At 54.3% G+C, this 12982-nt stretch overlaps 1 protein-coding gene across 4 annotated transcripts in view; it reads left to right on the forward strand.

Moving 5' to 3' along the window:
* The window catches only part of STOX2 (storkhead box 2), a 159425-nt gene that overhangs the window by 66463 nt on the left and 79980 nt on the right, over nucleotides 1-12982 (forward strand). The window lies entirely within an intron of this gene.

The raw sequence follows: 12982 nt of genomic DNA on the forward strand, positions 1-12982 counted from the left end.
TGGTTGTGGTTGTTGTTGTTGTTGTGGTGGTGGTTGTGGTGGTTGGGGGAGGGGAGGATCTCACCCATCTCCTTTTCAAATATGGCTCCTTTCCCAATGAGAGTGTTGGTGGGACGAGTCGGGGCATGGAGCCCGCTGAGATCCACACCGGAAGGCCCCTTCCTCTTAGGAGAGGCGGCGGAAGTCCGCGTGGGTCAGGCCGGGGACTCCACATACACACAGGAGCTTTGTCCCGCGGAAACGAAACGGAGAACGGAGCAGCCCAGGGACACACGAGGCTTTTCCCGTTTCTCCTTTCCGTTTGTCCAGCCACTGGGCGCGATAGCTGCTGGTGTTGTCATACTCCGCTGGGAGCAAAAAGGACTTTTTGTTGTTGGGTTCAAAGGACAAGACAAGCCTCTTCAGAAATAGACTAAATTAAATAACTTCATCGAGACTATTTTTAGCAATCTCTCCCCTCCTCCCCCAACAAATAAAAACTATAGGGGGAAACGTGTTTTTGTTTTAAACTTTAGGGAAAGAGAGAGATCCTTGAAATTTTTATTAATACAGTAGTTGTCTGGCGCCCCTATTACGGAGTACTAGGTACTTCACGTTTTCCTGTTGATTAAGGCAAAATGGCAGGCCTTCCCTAATAGCTTTCCGATGGGGCAGCACCCTTTTAAGCAGTCTTTTCCGCCACTAATAAGTAATCACCGGTTTGAAATGGGATTTACAGCGATACCCCTGACATTTAGCCCGGCTTTTTTTTTTTGTTTTGTTTTTTGTTGTTTTGTACACCTTCAGGATAAATTACGCTCAAGCTCTAGAGGTTAGCGCAGACACCTTTAACACTTAAAAATATCCTGCAAAAGGACAGCCGGAGCATCCCAAACCTTCACGCCTTCTGTGGCTGTGAGAGCCCCCTGGATGCTGCCGATCCACAGTGATCCTGAGCGTTCACAGGCCTCCTGGCCGCCAGCAGGTTCACAGGCCAGGGGACGAGTTCGTTGTTCGTCTGGAAGATTAATCTCCCAACGAGAGTTTCTGGGTAGAAGGGGGTGGGGGTGGGGGGAAGGCTTGCCTTTTGTTCAGATCAAGATGGATAATCACAAGTGCCTGCGTTATCTGAAGAAGAGGAGGGGGTAAGAACAAATGGGGCCAGTTCTCCGTCGTTTGCCAAAACGAGAGGTGAAGGCGAACTCCGCGCGCAGAGCGAGCCCTCTGGTCCCCCGCGCTGTGCAGGTGAGGCCGCGCTCAGGGGCCTCCGCGGAATGTGTCCAGGCCGGAGCCTTGTGCTGAGGGAGCCTCCGTGTTAGCCCTGCGTGAACTCTGACCTCCTGGCACCAGCGAAGCCGTTAGCTTCTGATTGCATTCACGGGCCTCTTCCCTGGCCCGAGGCTGGGGCTCCTGGGCATCCCGGGGAACGGCACCAGGTTTGGGCATCCTGCTGGTCCAGATCCGAAAGTGGTTTTCCACCACGAAGTTTACGGAGCCTGTTTGTCAAAGGGGCTGCTTATGAAGGAGACCTCCCCCACAAAAAAACAAAACAAAACACACACACACAAAAAAAACCACAACAAAACAAACAAAAAAAACCTTTTCATTTGATATTTACCACTTTAAAGCGCAGTGAAGCCCTTTTCATAATGTCGTTTTAAAGGATATTTGAAAAGAAAGATGGAGCAAAGCCCCCAAACTGACATCTTCAGACAAGGTGAACTCGTGTGTGTGTGCTTTGTTTTTCTGGCTGATCTGCTATGAACAGAGGGAAGACTGGGCGGCACAGCACCGTCTTCAGTTCATTAGTTTTCATTTCATAGAAACAAATGCTGGGGCACCGCTGGCTGTGTCCCAGTTCCTTGTGTCCCGTTGTTTTAAGAGATGGGGGAGTTTTCTGAGAGCAGAGAGTGGGCAGCGAAGTTCTAATCTGGGCCTGCCATGAACCCACTGGGCTCCCCACCCCTCCCGTCTGTTCAGGCCCAAGGTCCACGCTCCCATCACAGAAACCCCATTACAGAACCTCCTTTACAGACCCCCATCACAGAGCGCCATCACAGACCCCATCACAGACCCCCATCACAGACCCCATCACAGAACCCCCATCACAGACCCCATCACAGACCCCCATCACAGACCCCCCCATCACAGAGCCCCATCACAGAACCCCCATCACAGACCCCATCACAGAACCCCCATCACAGAGCCCCATCACAGACCCCCCATCACAGACCCCATCACAGACCCCCATCACAGACCCCCATCACAGACCCCCCATCACAGACCCCCCATCACAGACCCCCCATCACAGACCCCCATCACAGACCCCCATCACAGACCCCCATCACAGACCCCCATCACAGACCCCCATCACAGACCCCATCACAGACCCCCCATCACAGACCCCCCATCACAGAGCCCCGATCACAGACCCCCCATCACAGACCCCCATCACAGACTCCCATCACAGACCCCATCACAGACCCCCATCACAGACCCCATCACAGACCCCATCACAGACCCCCCATCACAGAACCCATCACAGACCCCATCACAGACCCCCATCACAGACCCCCATCACAGACCCCCCATCACAGACCCCCCATCACAGAGCCTCATCACAGACCCCCCATCACAGACCCCCCATCACAGAGCCCCGATCACAGACCCCCCATCACAGACCCCCATCACAGACCCCATCACAGACCCCATCACAGACCCCATCACAGACCCCCCATCACAGACCCCATCACAGACCCCATCACAGACCCCCCATCACAGAACCCATCACAGACCCCATCACAGACCCCCATCACAGACCCCCATCACAGACCCCCCATCACAGACCCCATCACAGACCCCCATCACAGAACCCATCACAGACCCCATCACAGACCCCCATCACAGACCCCCATCACAGACCCCCATCACAGACCCCCCATCACAGACCCCCCATCACAGAGCCTCATCACAGAGCCCCCATCACAGACCCCCCATCACAGAGCCCATCACAGACCCCATCACAGACCCCCCATCACAGAACCCATCACAGACCCCATCACAGACCCCCATCACAGACCCCCATCACAGACCCCATCACAGACCCCATCACAGAGCCTCATCACAGACCCCCCATCACAGACCCCCATCACAGACTCCCCATCACAGACCCCATCACAGACCCCCCATCACAGAACCTATCACAGACCCCCCATCACAGACCCCCATCACAGACCCCCCATCACAGACCCCATCACAGACCCCCATCACAGAGCCCCCATCACAGACCCCCATCACAGACCCCCATCACAGACCCCCCATCACAGAGCCCCCATCACAGACCCCCCATCACAGACCCCCATCACAGAGCCCTGATCACAGACCCCCCATCACAGACCCCCATCACAGACGCCCATCACAGACCCCATCACAGACCCCATCACAGACCCCCCATCACAGACCCCATCACAGACCCCCCATCACAGAACCCATCACAGACCCCATCACAGACCCCCATCACAGACCCCCATCACAGACCCCCATCACAGAGCCCCCATCACAGACCCCCCATCACAGACCCCCCATCACAGATCCCCATCACAGACCCCCCATCACAGACCCCCATCACAGAGCCCCCATCACAGACCCCCATCACAGACCCCATCACAGACCCCCCATCACAGACCCCATCACAGACCCCATCACAGACCCCCCATCACAGAACCCATCACAGACCCCATCACAGACCCCCATCACAGACCCCCATCACAGACCCCCCATCACAGAGCCCCCATCACAGACCCCCCATCACAGACCCCCCATCACAGATCCCCATCACAGACCCCCCATCACAGACCCCCATCACAGAGCCCCCATCACAGACCCCATCACAGACCCCATCACAGACCCCATCACAGACCCCCCATCACAGACCCCCATCACAGACCCCATCACAGACCCCCCATCACAGACCCCCATCACAGACCCCCCATCACAGACCCCCCATCACAGACCCCATCACAGACCCCATCACAGACCCCCCATCACAGACCCCCATCACAGACCCCATCACAGACCCCCCATCACAGACCCCCATCACAGACCCCCATCACAGACCCCATCACAGACCCCATCACAGACCCCCCATCACAGACCCCCATCACAGACCCCATCACAGACCCCCCATCACAGACCCCCATCACAGACCCCCCATCACAGACCCCCCATCACAGACCCCATCACAGACCCCCCATCACAGACCCCCATCACAGACCCCATCACAGACCCCCATCACAGAGCCCATCACAGACCCCCATCACAGACCCCCCATCACAGACCCCCATCACAGACCCCCCATCACAGACCCCCATCACAGACCCCATCACAGACCCCCATCACAGACCCCATCACAGACCCCCCATCACAGACCCCCATCACAGACCCCATCACAGACCCCATCACAGACCCCCATCACAGACCCCATCACAGAGCCCCATCACAGAACCGGCCGGCCAGGGGCTCGGGAAGGCGCCAGCGCAGGGTCTCCGTGCACTGGCACAGAAAACGTTAGCAATGACCTCTGCCCTTTCTCCTCTGGGAGTCCCGTGCCTCCGCCCATGGGGGCCGGGGGGAAAGCGCTCCTTTTGCAGAGCAGCCTATTTCCTGCCATCCCCACACTGTCCATCGCTGTCCGCACCTGAGGGCCAGTCCAGGTGACGGAGGGATGGGGCGGGGCGTGGTGGATACACACCTGGCAGGTTGTAATCGCACACAGGTTTCCGTAAGCAGCATCCGCTGCCTTCGCTCCCCTCTCTGAGAGACCCGTTTCCAGCCGCCCGCCCTGGCCGGCCTTTCATTTGAAAGGACCTGTGTTGGCTGCTATGGCCAGCCAGGGCACGTGAGGGATGGTGCACGCCGGGGTGAATGACTTCATTCTGTATTTCCCGGGAGAGCACTGTGCCTACCAACGGTCACCTCCCTGGGTGCTTCCATACCTTTTACACTCTCGTCAACGTTTTTATTCGAAAAAAGGGAATATGAGTATATGGTATAAAACCCTGAGCATTTGTACTTCTCCAGAGCAGTTCCGGCTTACCTCCCCTGCACCCTGGAGGGCCGGGACAGTCCAGACAGTGGCGTGTTCTCTGGTATGAAATCGTGTACGCTCAGGGCAGGTACAATCCAGAAGCAGCCCCCGGCTGGGTCCTCGCTGCTGGGACCGTTTGCTGCCGCGTGAATTGGGGACAGGCCTTTGTAGATCCATCCTAGGAGCCTGTGTGGGCCTAGTCTATACAGTATAACATAGAGGTTCTTGTAGTGTGGATGACTGTCGGTTATAGGGAACTTCATTCACCTTAGTCACAGCCGTGCAAGAAGGGGGTGACACGGGTAATTTTGTAAGCGGATGGTAAACTTTCCCGCAAGTAGTTCATCTCTAGACTCTTTTTATTGGACAGTGGAATGCATACCCCGTTAGCCAGAGAGTCCTAATGATTTCTGCCTCCTGGATGTTTCTACAGTCTGTCTCCTCCCGCGGCATTCATCTCTCTTGTTAAAATCGTCTCTTCGGCCACAATATCTTCCAAACGGACCGGCTTCCAGTCCAGTTCCTCCTCCGCCACGTGTGCCCAGAGGGGGGTTATTTTTTAAACCTCTTCCAAAGCAGAGCTGGTCACGTTCCATCTCCTTTCACTGTCTCTCTCTCTCCTGCCTGGGGACCAGGGTCTGGGCCAAGGCTCCTCATGGCGTGACCAGTCCGCCTTCCCAAGCGCTTCTTCTCTCCCTCCCCCTCTGCCCTGTGCTCCGGCTCCAGAGCCCCTTCCCCTCCCAGCGCCACGCACACGCCCCTTCTCTCTAAGCCCCCGCCAGTCCCTTCCAGAGGAACCCCTCTCCTGGCGTTGGTTAGCTACCCGCGTTATGGCCCCCTGGCCACACGGCGTGGCATCGGGAGCTGATGTGCGTGTCCCCGTGCTGGCTGGGAAGTTCCTCGGTGGCCATACGTGCTTTGTGCACGTCTCTGCTGTGCCAGCCGCCATGGGGCCTGGCACAGAGCAGGCACTCAGGCCGTGTGTATTGGATGAATGAATAAAACATGGCTTCTCTTAAAACGTTGGATGAAGACTGCCGAAACTGGTTTGGCTCAGTGGATAGAGCGTCGGCCTGCGGATTGAAGGGTCCCGGGTTCGATTCCGGTCAAAGACATGTACCTTGGTTGTGGGCACATCCCCAGTAGGGGGTGTGCAAGAGGCAGCTGATCGATGATTCTCTCTCATCGATGTTTCTAACTCTCTATCCCTCTCTGTAAAAAATCAATAAAATATATTTTTAAAAAAGTTGGATGAAGAGATGGTTTGGACGCCTCATGTGAGTCACCCTCTCATATAACTACGGAATAAATACATATTCCCGTACATACATGTCTGTCACGATGGAAGATCCTACTCTCCAAGGACCTGCTGCTGTCGGGGTAGACCAAGGGCCTCCTTCTGCGGGGGTAGACGGGACCAGCTCTGCATGAGCCGGCCATCGGAAAGCGATGTACAATCAGAGCCCCACGGAGGGGTGGTATGGCTGGCCTAAGTGGAACAGCGGGTCAGAGAGGAGGAGAATGTCCATTCGAAAAGGCCGTCTGGAGGGAGGACTCTCTTGTGCCGTGAAGGACCGGGTAGGATTCCGAGAGACCGAGAAGGAGGAAGACGGGATAGGGGAGGGTGTGGAGACAGCATGGACCCTGGGGGATGCAGGGAGTGAAGATGTCCGTGTGAGGCGGCCACGCGGTCACTTCGGGGAGTGACTAGAAATCAGGAGGAGCTGGCCGGGTGGGATCTGAAACGTGGGTGGGGTTCGGGGTTTATGGGGTCGCTCGCAGGTGTGTGAGGTTGGGAGAGAAGGGATGAGAGGAGAGTTTTTAGAAGAGGGGCCTGGCTGGGGTGTGCAGGCCACGTGAGGAGAGTCAGGAGGCCGGGAGGCCAGGAGGCGGTGGAGGGGCCGTGTAGTCAAGTAGTAGGTGATGGGGGACCCCACAGAGCAGTGTTTTCCAGGGCTGCTAGGCATCAGCACCCCCTGCCCTCCAAGATTCTCCTACCCAACCCACGTCTGTGTACCACCTGGACTGTTTTCTGCGTCGTCTTTTCCATTAACCTGACCTGCCTCTTAATTTAAATGAGTTACAAAGGGAAGGTTATCTTTTATGGGAAAGGAGAAGTTTCATTTGATAATTATGGTTTTCCAATCCCCATTGGAATGAATGCGCTGCTCTTCCAGTAAAACACACTCACCGAAGGCGACTTCCCGTACCCGCGTGGCCCTCGTGCCACGTGGGGGGGAACCTGCAGCGGCCACGGAAGGAGGGGGGCGGCGTGAGGAGGGAAGGGAGAGTCGGGAGAGCAAGGAACTGACCGCTCGCCGTAACTGACTCGACCTAAGAGGTGAAAGAAAATCAAAGGTGAATCCGAGGTGTTGGCTGGCAGAGTGCAGTGGTTGACCAGGAAGCTGGGGGAGATGGAGCCGGCGATGAGTTCCACTTGGCACCTGTGGGTTGATCGTCCTGGCAGAGAGTCCTTCAGGCACACAGGTAAACAGTAGGGGTGAGGGGTGTATTCAGAGGTCACCCGCTTAGCCACGTTAGTTGGGAACATGAGAATAGCTTAGCTTTTTATCTTTAAACTAGAGGCCTGATGCATGAAATTCATGCAAGAGGAGGCCTTCTTTCCCCCAGCTGCCCTCTGGCACCCGGGACCGGGCTTCCCTCGCAGCCCCGGCTTCATCTGGAAAGTCCTCCGGTCTAATTAGCATATTATACTTTTATTATTAAGATACATTTTTATTGATTTCAGAAAGGAAGGGAGAGGGAGAAAGAGATAGAAACATCAATGATGAGAGAGAATCATTGACTGGCTGCCTCCTGCACACCCCCTCCTGGGGATTGAGCCCACAACCCCGACACATGCCCTGACTGGAATTTAAACCATGACCTCCTGGTTCATAGGTTGACGCTCAACCACTGAGCCACACCAACCAGGCTAGCTTAGCTTTTTGTACTTCATGTTCCGCATCTTAAAGGGGGCCGATGACCGATTTATCTTCCGGCAGATGGAGGATCGGTTAGATTCCGGTAACTTTGAGTCCTCCTTGGGTTTCTGAAAGCTTGGGCCGTTGAGGTTAGGGTTTCTTGGGGTCCGACTGCTCCCCCTGTCTCTAAAAACAAAGTACTTTTTAATTCTAGGGCTTGTTTTATTAGTGTTCGCATTCACTCAGAAGCCATTGAGCTGTTGATGGAAGGGACATGCTTGTGATATTTATAGCCAGGGTTTGGAAAAAGTTTAGAGCCGTACAAGTAGCAGCACAAAAGACCAGACCAGCTCTGTAAATAACGTGTATTTTAAACATCTGTCTTATACCTGTTCAAGTTGAAAAATTATGGCTTAGGTAACTCATAGTCACAGTTAAAATCTCCATTTATCTTTCTCTGCTTCCATCCGTGATGGCCCCTCCAGGCCGTCTTCTCCTTCTGGAGATGAAAGGGAGCTGTCTGGCAGCAGCCTGCCGGGCATGGGGGAGGAGGCCCGTCTTTCCGATGGGTGTGGTTAGGGAGGGAGGCACCACCTAGCTCCCCATCACCCCCAGTGCAACCCGACTCCAGCTCCCGCTCGCTGGTTCCCTGCAGACAGCCCGCAGACCTCCCTTTCCATGCTTTGGGCATATCCAGCGTTTGCTTTGAAATCACTTCATTGTGAGATGACACGGAGGCCCCCAGAGCGATGGAGGTACATTGGGTACCTGTCATTTTTTTGGCTGCCCGTCCTCTGAACCCCCTTCCTGTGCAGTTTCCCCCTGTGAGGAGGCGCTTCTGTCCTCCCAAAGGAGATGAGTTCAAGGCCTAAGGTCTGGTGCCTGTGGCTGTGACTGGACTTGGAAATAGGGCCTTCGCAGGGGAAGCTAAGAGGCAATCCTACCGCAGTAGGACGGGCCCTCCATCCAATAGGAGGTGTCCTTATAGGAAGAGAAGAGACACAGCTGCAGGGGGAGGCCCGGTGAGGAAGGAGGCAGGGACAGTGAGTGACATGTCCACCAGCGAGGGCTGGTCACCAGCAGAAGCCAGGAGAGCGGCCTGGGGCGGATTCTGGCCCCGGACCTCGGAGGGAAAGGCACCTTCTTCTTCTTCTTCTTCTTCTTCTTCTTCTTCTTCTTCTTCTTCTTTTAATTGTATTGATTATGGTATCACACATTTGTCCTCATCCCCCCATTCCCATCCCAAACCCCTCCCCACATATGCCCCCACCCCCCTGTTGTCCATGGCCACTGGCCAGGCCCATAAGCATGCACACAAGTCCTTTGGTTGTTCTCTTCCCCTTACCCCCACCCTCCCCTACCTTCCCTCTGAGGTTTGAGAGTCTGATTGCTGCTTCTCTTTCTCTGGGTCTGTTTTTGTTCATCAGTTTATGTTGTTCATTATTTCCTCTAGATGTGTGAGATCATGTGATCCAAGAAAGACCCTGACCTCAGCCTCCAGACAGGAGGGGGAGGGGATGCGTTTGGCTTGTTTCCAGCCATCCAGTCTTGGTGTTTGTTTTCAGCTGAAGGGCGACCTCAGGCACCACCTCTGGCCCGTGGTGGGGGAGGCCACACCCCCTTTCTCTCTGCAGATGCTGCTGACCTGGCCGTGGGATTGCTTTCTTGGACTGCCCGAGATGGAGGTCATGGGCGTGACCGGGGCCTCACCAGAGACACTGCCCTTCGGACTTTGAGTCTGAGGCTGTGGGACAGGGCCGTGGAGGGGAGGGGAGTGTTGCAGGAAGATGGCACTCCCTGGCAGCGGGGCGGCCGCAGGGGGCGTCCCGTGTGGTGCCAGCCACAGTGCCTGAGCTTGCTCACGGCTGCGCCGGGAGCCCTCGCTGCCCCATGCCTCCCCACGGCCCTCTGCGAGACCCAACACATTTCTGTACACAGAAGGCCAGGAGTTAGGGCAGAGATACAGGCCGATCGCTCAATGCAGGAAGAGCCTAGTGCATTTTGCTGCTCTATCATTCTTCCTCCGGGGACACAACTCTGCAGGACCGACTGGTTCCTACTGGCAAGTGTTTTACACCCGAGGGTGCGGGAGAAGGGGACCAGCCCAGCCGGCGTGGCTGAGTGTCGGCCTGTGAACCAGGAGGTCACGGTTCGGCTCCCGGTCAGGGCCCAGGCCCAGGTTATGGGCTCCATCCGCAGTATATAAATATATATATTTTATCTCACTCCCCCGGGGTCCTCCAGCGCCCCCCGCCTGGGAGGCCTCTGTTGTGCGGAGAGGAAAGACATTCGAGTTCCTGCTCACTCTAAGGCTCTGACCTCCAGTATCGGGGTACCTTCCATGACAGTGGTCTCTACCCTGCCCGCTGGAATTCTGGGAATGGCCGGGCCTTGCCCTCTCCCAGAGCGGACGGAGGGTGGGGGTGGGGGTGAGGGTACAGCTGGACATTTCCCGACCGCTGGTTCTTACCTTCTCTTCGGAGCGGGCTTCTCCTCCTCCCGTGGTGAGCCCCTCGGCGGCCCTCGCCGGCTGCTAGTCAGGCCGCGGCAGCCCCGATCCTGGCAGGACTGAGATGGTTGGGGTTCCCAACTCCCAGGACTCAACTTGTTTGGCACAGAGGTAGCTGACAACAACTTTGAAACTTCACATGGAAAGAAGTCCCTCCCCCTCTCCCCCCACAAAATATAGTTTCATTCACTTGTAAACGGTTTTCTCCTGCTGACTCATTTTCTCGTGTACTCTTCTTAACGTGGGAGAAACTGCTGAAAAAACCCTGGATTCCGTGCAGTCTGTCTTACGCCATCTGCTTTTGTAAGGGTTTAGACTGAACATTATTCCGAGTAGAACAACAGGCCAGCATCCAAATAGCTGAGTGTCACAATGCCCAGCCCAGTCATTTAAAATAACGGTGCCGTGCCGAAACCGGTGTGGCTCAGTGGATAGAGCCTCGGCGTGCAGACTGAAAGGTCCCAGGTTCGATTCCGGTCAAGGGCATGTATCTTGGTTGAGGGCATATCCCCAGTTGCAGGTGTGCAAGAAGCAGCTGATCAATGCTTCTCTCTCATTGATGTTTCTAACTCTCTGTCCCTTTCTCTTCCTCTCTGTAAAAAATCAATAATAATAAAAAAATAAAATAAAATAAAATAAAATAAAATAAAATAAAATAAAATAACGGTGCCAGGCAAAGAGGGAGGAGTTTAATGGGTCTGAAGGATGTAAAACAGGATTCCGTCCAAGGTGATGAAGAAATTAATAAGCTGGGCATTTAGATGAAGATGATAAAAACGTAGGTGGTTCAAAGTGGGTCAGTGGGACCGTACCGTTGCTAAGAATCAGTTCCGGTTCAGAGCACAGCAGAGGGAGATTTAAAAAACCTTCCGTTTGGCGGAGGAGAAAAGTGTCCTTGCCATTCCCCATGGGAGGGCCACTGAGACAACTCTCAGGCTTTCTCCCAGTGTCTCCGCGGTCAAGGAGGATGAGTCCTGTAACCATGGCAATACGGGAGGGTGACGCACAGGAGAGTGTGGTCTCTATGTCCTGCTCCTGCCGGTGGGAGGGGAGGCGGACGCCTCGCATTTGCTGCGGCGTTTCTTTTTAAATTTAATTTGACGGATGATTTCATGACCGCTGCACTGGAGTCTGAAATGCAGAGGCAGGAAAACCAGACACTCGAATGTTCCTGGGATTGGCAGCTGGCCAGCAGGCTCAGAGCAGCCACCGTCTCCCCGTGTGACCTGGGCGTGGGGCCGGCGCTGGCCACCTCCCCGGGGCCGTGGTCCTGTGGACGTGCCGGTGCCGGGTACGAGGGGATCCTGGGTTCGGCTTCCTCTCCTGGCCGGTTCCCGGTGATGGTCATCTGGTCACCGACACGGCAGATCTCAGTGGGAAAGGAATGCAATAGGCAAAAATGTGAATCTTTTTCTCAAAGTTACCCAAAACTCACTTTTGAAGTGGTCTGGAGAGTAACTGCAGTCTGAGTCTTAAGATTTCTTTCTAATGGACCACCCATGTTCTTCTCTGGCTCCAGGCAAGAAAAATTGATCAGCTAACAAGGCCACTGTTGGGGGGACTTGCTATGCGTCTAATATTCCACTGGGCCAGCGGTCAGCAAACTCATTAGCCAACAGCCAAATATCAACAGTACGGCGATGGATGTTTCTTTTTCTTTTTTTTTAAAGAATTTTTGTGATGAGTTTATTATTTATTTATTTATTTATATATTTTGTTGATTTTTTTTTTCCAGAGAGGAAGGGAGAGGGATAGAGAGTCAGAAACATTGATGGGAGAGAAACATCAATCAGCTGCCTCTTGCACATCTGCTACTGGGGATGTGCCTACAACCAACGTATATGCCCTCGACCGGAATCGAACCCGGGACCCTTCAGTCCGCAAGCTGACGCTCTATCCATTGAGCCAAACCGGTCCGGGCAATTTCCTTTGAGAGCCACATTTTTAAAACTTAAACTTCTCCTAACGCCACCTCTTCAAAATGGACCTGCCCAGGCCGTGGTATTTTGTGGAAGAGCCACACTCAAGGGGCCAAAGAGCCGCAGGTGGCTCGCGAGCCGCAGTTTGCCGACCACGGCACTAGACCATGTCATAACTATAACCAGGTCTGGAGTTACACTAATTTGGGATAATTAGGAGGAAGATTTCTCTAAATAAGTGAAAGATTTAAATTTTATAGAAGGTTTAATGAAATGGAGTCATTACTTTCATGTCCTCAGGCAGTCTGAGGAATGGATAAATTATTTATTGTTAGTCTATCAATGGTTGCCATATCAGAGACCGCTCCTTTCGTATTTGAAAATAGGTTATTTTTTTTCCTTTTTCAATTATTGATGTGGTTCCGGGAAACCTTGTTCAGGCCCCTCTGCGTGCTCACTAACGATGACCTTCAGCCTCGTCCTATCCCATCATCCCCAAACTCCAAGTTGGCAGGTTTCAAATTAAAATGCAATTGTGTTATATGGGAGGATGAGCTCATCCTAC

Source organism: Pipistrellus hanaki (assembly GCF_964339955.1).
Source record: "Pipistrellus hanaki genome assembly, chromosome: 3".
Taxonomy (NCBI): domain Eukaryota; kingdom Metazoa; phylum Chordata; class Mammalia; order Chiroptera; family Vespertilionidae; genus Pipistrellus; species Pipistrellus hanaki.